This window comes from Festucalex cinctus, chromosome 12 (assembly GCF_051991245.1).
Source record: "Festucalex cinctus isolate MCC-2025b chromosome 12, RoL_Fcin_1.0, whole genome shotgun sequence".
Taxonomy (NCBI): Eukaryota; Metazoa; Chordata; class Actinopteri; order Syngnathiformes; family Syngnathidae; genus Festucalex; species Festucalex cinctus.
The window spans coordinates 16,892,896-16,906,270 of record NC_135422.1 but is presented as its reverse complement, the minus strand read 5'-3'; the positions used below and the strand labels follow the sequence as shown (position 1 = coordinate 16,906,270).

At 38.2% G+C, this 13,375-nt stretch overlaps 2 protein-coding genes across 2 annotated transcripts in view; both read left to right on the top strand.

Moving 5' to 3' along the window:
• Positions 1-2,049, top strand: part of ppp2r3a (protein phosphatase 2, regulatory subunit B'', alpha) — a 61,871-nt gene extending 59,822 nt beyond the window's left edge. The window contains exon 14 of the transcript XR_013287619.1: positions 1,823-2,049. The gene's annotated coding sequence lies outside the window, so the exon portion shown is untranslated. The remainder of the gene's footprint in view (positions 1-1,822) is intronic.
• A 4,076-nt stretch (positions 2,050-6,125) lies between these two features.
• fndc3ba (fibronectin type III domain containing 3Ba) overlaps positions 6,126-13,375 on the top strand; it is a 146,241-nt gene continuing 138,991 nt past the window's right edge. The window contains exon 1 of the mRNA XM_077539744.1: positions 6,126-6,298. The gene's annotated coding sequence lies outside the window, so the exon portion shown is untranslated. The remainder of the gene's footprint in view (positions 6,299-13,375) is intronic.

The window sequence follows — 13,375 nt, the reverse complement described above, 5'->3', positions numbered from 1 at the left end:
TAGAACTGCACAAATGGAAATGAACCTGACTTTTTGAACAGATGTGTTGCATTTAAATATTGTGAACTTGACGACGACGATATTGTGGCAATATCACGATATTTCGCTTATCGTTACATCCCTACAAATGAATGGACAAAATTTGCAGGATTGGGGATAAGGGACCGGGGTTGCACACGAACAACAAAAATCTGCATATAACTGAACAAAATAAAATATATTTAAGTCAACAAATCTGTAAATATGCAAATCTACGGGTGCTGAAGCGCGAGTATATGCGGTTGGTCGACCGTGTTTTACATTCATCCCGACTTAAAAACATGAATCTTCAAACTTTTTCGTGTCACTCCCCCATTTTAATATTTTGCATGCGTTCCTCTCTGATTAACGCACGCGAGAGCAAATAATGATGCAAATAATGATGTCATCATCATGACATCTTCTTTCCATGAGCGGGAGCAACAGGTGAGGAGCTGGAAGGCTGGAAAAAGTGCAACGTGTGGCCGAGCGAGCTTGACATACAAGCCAGAGAGAGAGAAAGAGCGAGAAGAGAGCGTTACATGCATGCCCGCTCTTGCTCGACTCTCTTGAACTGAAAATTCCATCGTCCCCTCACACACACGCACGAGCGCGTTATCGTCCATCAGCCGGTGGTCCTGCATCCCGGACCCTTATAGACACAACATGCACGCAGATGCACACCGGCGAGGCTATAGGGACGTTTTTAAATGCAGTGACGACCTTGCTTCCTGCAGCCTGGATTTTCTTTCTCTCAAATTTGCAAAAAAAAAAAAAAAAAAAGGCAGACTTGAAATTGAAAGACTTAAAGGCGTAAATATATTTTTCATTATTTTTAATGCGTGCCATTGTGCATTTTTTAAAAGTGATTGTGCCATTGAAACATTGAAGAGACTTTTTTTTTTTTTTTTTTTTTTTCATTTTTTGCTCAGCTACAGATTTTCATTTCGAATTATGGTGAGTTAAAAAAAAATGAAGATCCTTGCACAACTTTTGAAGATTTTCCTCAATGACCTGTATTTTTATCCCCCCCCCCCCCCCAAAAAAAAAATAAAAAATTTAACTTTTGAATAGTAATGTCTTTTACGGTATTTTGAAAATGTTCTCTATTTTCTTTACAAAAAGAAAAGTAAAATATGATGTGAGATTTTTCTTAATTATTTGGGAAAAATAAAACGTGCAAAATATTACTTAAAAGATTTTTCTGGACATTTTCAAAGAAACTTTGGTGGTTTTTTTTGTTTTGTTTTGTTTTTTTGTTCGTGTACGTGAAAGTGTTGCTTTTTCAAAACAAATTACTTTTTTTTAAGATGAGGGATTTCTCAAAACTAAAATTTTAAAAAAGGTTTCCACAGCCAAAAATAAATAAATAAATAAATAATAATACATCCACATTTTTGTGTGTGTGATTTTTATGCATAAAATTGAACATTTTGCAAACTAAAGATATTGATAGGCATTTTTTGGCCAAAAAGTTATTATTTTTTGCTAATTTTTTTGTGACTTGATGGTTTGACATTATTTAAAAAAAAAAAAACACACACAAACACTTTTTCAAGCGTATGTATTTTTCTCAAATTAATTGTTCAAAATAGTTTTGTCAAATTATGTTGATTAATTTTTTTCAAATTCAAATATTTGCCCAACTTTTGTTGATTTTTCTCAAAATGGCATCGCTGACCCCGGCTGACTTTTTGTGGGCTATATATATATATATATATATATATATAAACTAAAAAATAAAACAAAAATCTGCGTTCCAGGCTGTGTTCCATTTAGTTGAAAGTGGCTCTGGTGATTACAGGGAGGCGGGCAGCTTTCAAGTCTGAAAAATGGGACGATCGAGAGAGCGAGCGAGCGAGAGAGCAGCTGGCTCGCTGTTGCACATCTGGCGCTTGTTGACGTTCAGAGCCAAGACCTGCCTTCCCCGAACATCGCCCTCCTACTCTGCGCTAGATCTTATCCAACATCAGTGATGGGAAGTAATCAAGTAGAAATACTTTGTGACTGTACTTAAGAAGATTTTTCATGTATCTGAAATTTATGTTTATTGAAATTAATGCTGCAATACAAGTCATTGCTCCTTCTGCTGTACCATCCTTGGCCACCAGGAGGCAGTGCAATACAGTTACGTAGACACAAGCCAAGAATAGTTTTACTGGTGCCGTAAAATGCTGTCATATTTAATGTTTTTTCATACAAGATAAAAAATATATAATTGTGATAATTTGTGATATTGTCTGTCAGTTTGTGTTCAAGTATCAGTCACTTTAGGGTTCTGAAACTGTGACTACCGAAGCTAACTGTTAGCATGTCAATGGCGTGTTCAAATATACGTTCACATTCAGCTAACATAAATTCTAATGTAATGTTTGGTTGTACACGATGTGTAATTCCCTTTATGTTTATTTTGACAGTAAACTTCAACAGATTTTTTTTGAAGAAGTGTTGACAATTTTCTAAGCTGCTCACATCTCAATTTTGCTTTCACAAGTCAAAGCATAAAAAATAAATAAATAAATAAATAAATAAATAAATGGGCTAAATGACTGCTTGTATCTCGAATAACTCACAAGTCAGGTCACTTGTATCTCAAGTCCAAACTGTAATAGTGCAAAAATAGAGAGTATGCCGGGTACTTTTGCCAGCTCTGTCTAACATTGCCACTACGTCATTAGATGGGGGGGCCTCCCCTGAATTTACAGTGGAAGCTTTTGACAGCCACTTTCTTGGGCCCTTCCCTCACTCATCTGCTTCCATTTATCTGTTGTGTGTGTGTGCGTGAGCAGCAGCGATGGAAAAAGTCGGGAGACATGGGCGGTCTTTGAGCGGACGTGTAGCTCATCTCAGCAAAAGCCAAATAACATCAAAATGTCGTAGTACAACAGTGAAAGTGCTTCTTTCTCAGAAAATGAGTTGCGACTTCTTTGTGAAAGAACGTCAGCGCAAAAACATGCTAACGCTAGCCAATGTAGCCATGCTAGTTAGCTACCTGTCCGCCTCCGTAGTGAGCGTGTAGTGTTTATTTCACTAAATGTAGACGTGCTAACTCGTAGCTAACCTTCATTTTTAGACAGCGCTATATGTTAGCTTGAATTTGTCGACGAGTGATGACTATAACGCGCCAGTATTTTCCTCATTTGGCGTAAGTATGTTTACATAGCTTTCATCAACTAAGATGAAAAAACAACAACTTTGCTTGTCAGCGCTAACTGTACATGACCTTATGTTGAGGTTTTTCATATGTCAGCTGATGATGATCTTTGTACCGAGTGGAATTTAATTTCGTACTTCCTGACAGCACCCCCCCCCCCCCCCCCCCCCCCCCCCCCCTCCCACTTCTTGTAGTTGCACCAGTGGCCATTTGCTTGGTGCAGCCGGTGGAATTTGAGTTTGTGTTTGCCATCAGAGAAAAATCCTCAAGCACGTCCGCGGGGCAATGATTCACTCTGGCTGCAAAAGAAAGTGAGGAAAAAAAAAAAAAGCTTGATGGATGGATTGACTTGTTAATCTCAACACTAATTGATTGTGATGAGTCTACTGTATTATTTTTAACTTAATCGGACCATTTATTTCATTTTTAGCAAAAGTCGCTGGAGGCTTGGGAGGGGGATGAAGGATGAAGATATGCCCAGGTTGCTTCCCTTCTGATGTACAATTTAATTTTATGCATGCACCAGATTTTTATAATTACTGTAATACACCCCCCCCCCCCCCACACACACACATATATATATATATATATATATATATATATATATATATATATATATATATATATATATATATATATATATATATATATATATATATATATATTACATGGATAAGTTGTTATAGTTATCAATTTATATTTTTTATTTTCATTTATTTTATTTGAACGCATGCAATAAATTAAGAAGTGTACATTTTAATTTTCGTTTTTATGTATTTTTTTAATTAATGTAATTTTTATTAATTAATTAATTATTCAATTTTGTTTTTTGTTTATTCCATTTTGTTATTAGATTAGTTGCAATGTATGCAGTAGATATTTACAGTATGTTTATGCTTGTGTCATTTTTTTTTAAATACATGACAAATGATTACTTTTTTGTATTCTTACTTTTAGTTTTGATTTTGTATTATATAAACAAAGATTACTTGACTTGACATGGATGGCATGTATATTAGTATATTCATTTTATTTATTTATTTTTGGGGGCTATTTTGTTTCATTTCCATTTCATTATATTCTATAATATTGCATGAAAAGATGAATATTTTTACTTCTGTTTTTTGACTTGCTAGCTGGATCAGCTGTGAACTACAATCTTTGTTTATTTTATTTCATCTTATCTTAGATGTGAGAACCAAACGTGTATTTTTTAGTCCATTAACAAGACCTGTATTTTTTTAAATTTATATTTAATTTTGAATGCATGAAAAAAAAAAGTTTTAAAAACGTGAACCAGCTGTTTATTTATTTATTTATTTATTTATTTATTTATTTATTTATTTATTTATTTTCCATTTTGGATGTTATTTGGAAAACGTTGAATTCGGAAAGTTTTGGAAAAAGCTATTCTCAAGTCATGAAGAATTTTTGTCAATAAAAAAAAAAAATTGAATCCCCTCTTAATTACAAATGAGCCAAGGAGGTCAAATTTGTGGCTTGTTTTCACGTTCCAACTTGAAAGTGTAAAAAGAGGAAGACCATTTATTTGGAAGGTTTTGTTTTAGGAAGCTGGGCTCGGAGGTTACGTTGATTCAGGTTTTTTTGGTTTCTATGAGAGAACGGCCCTCACGTTGCCGATTCCAAGTGACCCGAAATAGACCCGAAATAGGGGGGGGGGGCTCGGTGACACGAGCTTGTTTGCGGGCAACGTGGCATAAAAAAGGCGGCCGTCATGTCACCGTGGGCGATGAAGGTCAGTGGCGGAAAGGACGCAGTTTATTTGCGTAAGAGTTTGTTCACCCTCTTACAAGTGTGTTCAGAACGAACCAATCACATTCAAACTACACGTGTCAGCACACAGCTGACACCATTTAAGGTGCCTCGGATTCACCCCAAATAAAGTTCAGGTTCCGGTTGTTCAAAACTCGGTTACATCTTTAACCACTGGTTAAGTAGATCTAACCGACCGTTAACTTTAAAGGCCCTCTTATCTTGTTCAAAACTGTTAACTTTAACCGGCTGTTAACTTGCTGTTAAAGTAACACACCTCAGGACCGTCGCTATCTTTTTAACAGTGTGGTTAACTCTGCATTCGTGGCTAACGGTGCCCGTTGAGCGCAAGAAAAAGAGAGTCTATCGAGGGCTTGACTTTGACATTGGCGATTATTCTGATGAAAAGTTACGCACACGCTATAGACCCTTCCAGCTGACGTCACTGCCCGGCAAACATCCCATAACAAATGAATGTAGAGAGCTTGATTTTCGGTGTTTTTGTTAAAAGGTGGGAAATATGTCCAAGTGTCACAAAAAACATCCCGAGTAGGACACTCGGACACTACATTACTGCAAATCATTGAAACCAGTCGTTTCAAGCCGTTAGTTACAAAAAAAAAAGTTGTGCTGTCGTTTCACGCTAGCCACCGTGCTAGTCTTTTACTCCTCACTGTCTTTTGCGGGGTTTAGAATCGCTGCCGGAACCCGAAAGAATGCTCTACTGATTGTTTTCTAATTCACTCGCATTGACGCGCTGTCCTCCACCGCTAGGGGCGCACTTCAACCACTGCCACCTACTGCAGTGGACGGGCAATTACATGTTATTGTATTTTTTATTTTTTTTTCTTCTTCTCTTGGTGGCAACCAGTCCAGGGTGTCCCCCGCCTAGTGCCCAAAGCCAGCTGAGATAGGCTCCAGCACCCCCCGCGACCCTTGTGAGGAATAAGCGGTCAAGAAAATGGATGGATGGATAATAGTTCCCTTAGGTCACAAGGGTGGCCCGTCTCGGTATTTGAGAATGACTACAGACGCCCGTCGATCCTCCGCTGATGAGTAAATTGGAGTTGCGCCTTTAGTACGAGGATTACGGTAAAAAAAGTGGGGCGGGCTCTGGCCTTCCATGTGCGTGGCGCGTTTGATTGACATGGCGTAGCCTCGCTCGCACTAGTCCGCGTCGCGCCGCGCCAGCAGACAGGCGAGCAGGCAGGCAGGCGAACTCCGGAGCCTGGGAATTAAAAAAAAAAAAAAAAAAAAAAAAACGCGCACACCACACACATCAACGACCACAACGAAACGAGAAAGGCAGACAACGTCGCGGTCCCGTCTCCACGTTGTTTCATTCGCAGCGAGGTGAGTTTCAGCTCTTTCGAAACAAAGGAGGCCATGTTGGAGAGGGAAACTTTTCTAAAGTGCGTGCGTGTGAGTGTGTATGTGTGTTGGTAGCGCTGACGCCGGCAGTCTGAGCCACTTGGCCAGTAGCGTCAAAAAAAGAGGGGAGCGGAAGAAAAAAAAGTGACTTTTGGGTGCGTTTACGCGCCGCGGAAAAGTGCGTCAAAGTGGAGCTTTGCAACTTTTTCACTGTCAAAGTGTCGTTTTGCTGACTTGTGTTTGGATGGAGAGTGAGCAACGAGAGGGTAACAAACTTCAACCTCCGCCGCCAAATCTCTGCTTTGCTTTGCTTTGCTTTGAAAAGTCAACACAACCGCGTCCTAGATGCTGACGAGGCGAACTAGCTCCTTTTTCCTGCTTTTTTTTTTTTTTTTTACACACTCAAACTTGGCGAAAATGTCTCACAGCTTTCCGTAAAATCTTTAATCGCTCACAAATCGGTAACACAATCCCCTTGTTATCTTTTACCCTTAATTGAGACATGATGGAGATTGTTTGTTGCTTTTGGGTGATTTTGTGCTTTTTCTAAAAAAAAAAAAAAAACCTGCACAATGAGGCGTTTAGGGGAAGAAGAAGAAAAAAAGTCTCCACTCCAGCAGATCCTAGCATTCCTTCCAGCCAGCCTCCCTCTTTCTCTTTTTTGCCTCCACCTCTCAGAAACGACTACGTGTCTGTTTGTGCACCAACACACACATCTATCATTTTATCTATTCACCTTTTTTCCCACTTTCCCCCTCATTTCCATGCAGAAAAAACACCCAGAAAAGTGGACTACAATGAAAAAAAAAAAAAAAAAAAAAATCTACATGTATGTGTGGTTTGCGTGTACGCCAAAAACTTTGGAATCTGGCTTATCTATCGATGAGTACCCCCCAAACCCCTCCCCACCACTTTTCCCTCAGGTTCTCTTGCTTAATAGTGGACTCTGGATCCAGGGGGCACGTTGGAGAAAAGAAAATGACACGCAGAAATTTTGTCAGTGCAGAAAGAGAAGAAGAAGAAAAGGAGAAATCTGATCCCAAATACATGACGTCAGATGACATTCCTTTGGTGCAAGGCTGATGTGGCCGATTTTTTTTTTTTTTTTGCAGTTTTTCTTTGCTTAGTTGTAAAATAGGGGACAGTGATGATGTAACAAGGTGATAGTTTTTCCCCTCTGTGTGATTGTTTTCAGACAGAAAAGAGTTGTCCCGCAGATGTTGCAAAAAAAAAAATAAATCCCAGAAAATAGTGTAGTAGCAGGCGAAAAGCTGTGAAAAACAACAAAAACACATAGGCTACCTGCTGAACGGGAAACACTCCGGACGCAAATAACATTTAACATATTTTATCCAAGCGGAGACTAAGGGCTTCTATGTGTGGAGAATACAATACTGCCGCTTCCAAGCGAACAGGCTTCGCTAATCTTAATTCCTGGCGCTTTGCTTTGGATGCAAAATGCACCGAAGGGTGGAACAACTGAAAACCGATAATCTAATTCTGATTTCTACCCCTTCTCAATATTGTCATTTCGATTTTAATATGTGATTTTTTTTTTTTTAAGGTCTGAGATTACTTTTAACGATTTATTTTTAAAGAAGACAACAATGCGAAGTACTGAGCTAAGAGGCGTCATTGTTTTAGTGGCCAGAGCTAGCAGGCTATGCTAACTTTTTTTTCAGATGGGTTTTAACAAAAGAGAAACGAGGTTCTTCTACACATTTTTTGCCAAGAAGAGACTAAGAACTGCCGGGAACTCTCAAATCTAAATTTAGACAAGCGTTTCTATCGTCCAAGCACGCAGTGGTCCTGCACACGTCGTTTGGTTCACTTGTTTTTAGCATGTTTAGGCTACGTTCACACTGCAGAATTTCATGTCCAATTAGGATTTTAAAAATTAAATCTGATCGTTTGTATAGTTTTTTCGCAATACAAAAACAATTGCGGCATTTAACGTGAACGGAATGACGTCGATTAACTTGTGGCACGTGTCTACAGATTTAAATAAATAAATTGTGCTTTCTGCTTGCCCCTCCTTCGTTTACAGTTACATTTCATGCTATCAGTTTTGTCGGTTTTGATGGCGTAGAAATTGGATGCCCAAAGCGTCCAGACTTTAGCCACGTTGAAAAAAAAAATCCGAGTCGTACGTATGTATTGTAAATCATATTTCATTCTCTCTTTGTACGACCGAGTCTTTGATGGGTTTGAGGTTCAAAGTTCAACTACATCATCTGTAACTTGCGATCCAGTAATTCTGAATAACTTTTGGATGTGTGATCAGAATTTAAGCAATCACTGTTTGTGATGATTACATTAAGTTCAATGTCTTGTTGACATAGAATTTGTGACAAAGAGGAATATTATGAATCCGTTATGTCGACCAGTCTTGCAGTTAACGAATCTACTTCCAAGCGACTCGCTTTCAATGTAGCTGTCCCTCCAATTCAATCAACAGCTGAGACATTTCCAGACGCTCGCTTCGCTTTATTTGCAGTTTGGTGTCGTTGGACAGCGAGTGCAGTCATTGAACATGGTGAAAACATAAGTAAAGATGATATGGGTTCCAAGATCAAAACAGATTAGTGACGCATATGACTATCTTTTTTTTTTTTTTTTTTTTTTTGTACCATGACGTCACTTTGTACCGCTTGCCGAAGGCGCTAATCTAAGATTTTTAGATGTTATCTTCTTTCACTAGCTAACATTCTAAGATTGAAACCTGAATGACGGCCCAATGAAAACAAATACAATGAGTGAAGGTGAAGATTCAGGAAGCTCCTGTCGAACCTCAGAGAGGACCGTCAAGGCACTTGTAGCGTGATTCTGTGTGACATCTGAAATAAGTTGGCTACTAAAGCTTTGTCGTGTTCATAGTGACATCGCTTTCATTGTTGCCATAGAGTAGATGTCATTTACAGTAGCGTGTGTGTTTGTGACTTATATTTTTAAACAATAATGGTTGTCTGCTTTCTTGTTAAACGTCATGTTGTCGAATGAGACCAAGCTAGCCGTAGCATGTGTGTTCCTGAATACAGTAATGTTTGTCATAATGGCAGCATTTGTAGGGCTAAGATTTGTTTTCGGTGCTATTTGATAAAAAATAAGTTTGAAACCAACTGATGTTGACAATCAAAATATTAGGAACAGCTGTGACAATGACATTTTGACGCACCTTTTGCTACACGTGCACTCAATGTTGTGGCCACTTAAGTGTAATTAATGTCACCGCAGTATACTTGGCCCCGGTTGACGAAAGCATTCAGGCGCCTGAGGTTATGACGTTTGACTTCCTGCCTGCTTTCGCCTCGGCGTTACCGTGATGTAAACGAACGCTCAAATCTGTTTTTATTTGTTCGCTTGATGTTAAGCCATCGGCGGCCTTTGGGTTTCTGCGCAATCAGAATGTAAACAATGCGTCCGCCAACCATCCAGCGGATGCCGGAGCAGGAATGCTTGGATGCTTTAGCTCTCAAAACTTAATGAGTGAGATTTTTTCCGTCCTCACTCCCCGGTTTGCGGTGAAGCCGGGAATGCGTACAGCTGCAGGATGTATGCATAGTTTAAATAATAATAATCTCTTTTTTTTTTTTTTTTTTTTTTCTTTTTGCTGGTAAGCGCACAGAAGCTGTTGTTCACGGTGGAGTCGGATTTCTTTGGCCTTTTTCTTCCGTGTGCATAGGTCAGCGGGTTGAATAACACTTAATATAAGTTGACGACCTGAGTTCTGTAACAGGTCCAGATACAAGCAACCTTGCTTCTTGTGCTGAACGAGTGGTAAGCTGAATGTTTCGACACACGTTTGTGTTTTTTTTTTTAAAGACTGTTTTTAATGTTCAGCAAGTTAACATAAAATGAGCCGTGTCTTTTGACTAATCAAATGACAGCACTGTACCTAGCTCCGCCTTTTGAAGTAAACTTTCATCAATTTAATCGGCCAATATTGGTTGTTTTAAAATTCATTTAATGTTATCACATTACACTAATAATGGCAGAAAGTAAAATTCACTATTTATATAGCACAATTTTAGATTTTGTCTTCAACTAAACAGGTCAAAATTTCACACTCATAAAACTAGAAAAAGCTGACACAGGTGTTAATTTTGTTGTTCTTTTTTCTCTATATGTGTGATTGGCTGGCGAGCAGTCCAGTGTACCTGTCAGCTGTGATAGGCTCCAGCTCACCCGTGACCGTAATGAGATAAGATGTACCGTATAGGAAATGGATGGATGCAAGCAAATTAGCTCTGCTGGGATGTATTTTGGCTGTCTACAGTGATGCGTTTCTAAGGCGAAACTATCAATAGTGTTTTATCATTTATCAATATTATGTGACTTTACTCTTTTTTTTTTTTTTTTTTTTTAAATCTGAAAACAAATTGTGTGTCATGCTTCACACGATGAAGAAGAAAGTACTGTACAGTGTTCCCTCGTTTTCTGCTGGGGTTAGGTTCCAAAAAATACCCGCAATAAATGAAATCCGCGAAGTAGTTAGCTTTATGTTTTACAGCTCTTATAAATGTTTTAAGGCTCTAAAATCCCCGACCGCACAATTTATACACTTTTCTCATTGAGGCATTTACATGTTCTCACATTTCTCTCTTGTTCAAAGATTGACAATGTTCAAACCTTCATAAATTTTATAAAATGGGTATATTACTGTAAAAAAAAAAAATCCACGATACAGCGAGACCGCGAAAAGTGAACCGCGTTATAGCGAGGGAAGACTGTACACAAAATTTTGCTATTGGAGTTTTGCCTTTTGTTAAAGTTGTTAGCCTTTTCCTGATCAAAACAAATCAAAATGGAAAAAAAAGGGAACAAGGAAGAAAGTCAAATTTGCCCGAAAGGGATACATTGCGATTGTCTACCGTTATGCTTTTCTAAGGGTATGCTAGCCCATGGCGTTTTGTCGTTTGTCAAAAATTTGTTGCTTTCTTTGATTCATGCAAAAATCATCAATTGACATTTCAGATAATGAAGAAGAAAGTAAACAAAATGGTGTTGGTGTGATATATTGTGGACGCTTTTCTAAAGCTATGCTAATGATAGCATTTTGTCATTTGTCAAAATATTTGTCACCTTCTTCTTTTTATCCGAAAAGCAACAACTTAAGTGCGTTACGGTTCGGATAGTGAAGAAGAAAGTAGACAAAATCTTGCCCAGTGTGATACATTGTGTTTTTCTACAGTTATGCCTTTCTAAAGGTATGCTATCAATAGCATTTTATCATTTAGCAAAATTATCAAAATTTTGTGACTTTACAAATTGTGTCATGCTTCACATGATGAAGAAAGTACTGTGCACAAAATTTTGCCCAGTGGGATGCATTGTTTGTCTACAGTTCTGCATTTCTAAGGATATGCTAACGATAGCATTTTGTCATGAAAAGGTTGTGACTTTCTTCTTTTTATCTGAAAAGCAGCAACTTAATGTTGCTTACCATTACACTTTTCTGAGGCTATGCTAACAAATAGCGTTTTGTTCTCACAAGTGGAATGAATTTCATTTTTCTGGCTCAAAAAATTATAGTTTGTCTTTGTCCTCTATCTGTGCTATAGTGACAGGCAGACCAATCAAATGCTCTTCCACTAGATGGCTGTCGGCATAATTAATCCACCTGTTGTCTTTCATGCAACAGATTAATAGCTAAAATTTTGAATAACTTCAGACGAGATCAATGTTATTTGAGCATAAAAACTTTTTTTTGACATTTTGTGCTTTGGTTGTGTGCCGTGACACTTTTTCTAACGTCAAATAAAGGTGGGGAAACGCTACACTACAGGGAAGGCTATAGGGAGGATAATTATTCCGTTTTCAAACACTGTGATGCTAACCACCTCTTATTAGGCACAATGAACTTGTGCTCTTTCCTCTTCCGCGTACACACGCGGACACACAGCCCACAGAGAACTTTACACAAACGTGCTCTATATCATAACCTGACTGTGCTTCAAACACACACAACGTATATGTTATGCGGCCCTCGTGGGGAGGTCTGGAAAAGTCTGCGTGGCGCATGTTTGTTTAAGCGCGAGGCCACTAACTGGCGTCTATTGAGCCGCACATGAATGCCAACCTTGATTCCTAATAAAAACACAACATCGGGGCTGATAGAAGACGCCAGGGTTGCTGTGTCCTCGGAAACCTTTGGCCATGTTTCGCATCACAGGGATATGAACGCAATACTTTTGTTTTTAGAACTTTTTTTTTTTATATATATATATATATAAGCTAAACTTAAAGAGCCATGCCGTTGTAAATAAAGGAAGTCAATATAAAATCTCATTGGCATGCTAATGGGAAATAAACGTCAACGTCCGGCAATTAAATTCCTTCAAATAGCCAATATTCAAGTACAAAAGCTGTAGGAACACGTACAGAAAAGAAATACTTCAAGTCATATATTTTTCCTAATCTCTTGAAGTGTGTTATATTAATAAATCATAGCTTTCTTCTTCTACTCTTATCTTAAATTAAAGTGTGTACCACACTGCCACTAAGAGGCCACCACATGCACAGCAGGAACAGCTGGTATTTGTATTTGTTTTTTCATTGCTATTATTTTAGTACATTATTATTATTATTATTATTATTATTATTATTATTATTATTATTTCTTCTTCTTCTTATTATTATTATTGTAATGTAGGGCAGCACAATATATCGAAAAAATATCTATCGCGATATTGGCCTATGTATTATGCATATCTCAAAGACATGCAATAAGTTTCATATGGAATATACTTTTATCTGAATTTGACCAGTCAGACTGTCAGGTTTACCTGTTTGAGATTTATTAAAACAAAAAAGGAGAGAAGACACTCAGTTCAAAGCACGCGAGGAGAGAGGAGAGGAACTGACTGATATAATTCACTACTGCACTCTCTGAAAAAAATCCCCTCCTCACCCTCTCTTTTTATTTGGTTTCCATCCATGCCCCTAGTTCCATGGGTGTTCCAACCCTAATAATACAAATGCAAAACATAGTTGGAACACAACGTACTTAACGAAAATGTGCGATGCCATCCAATAGTTGAACATTATCGAGAGGTAATT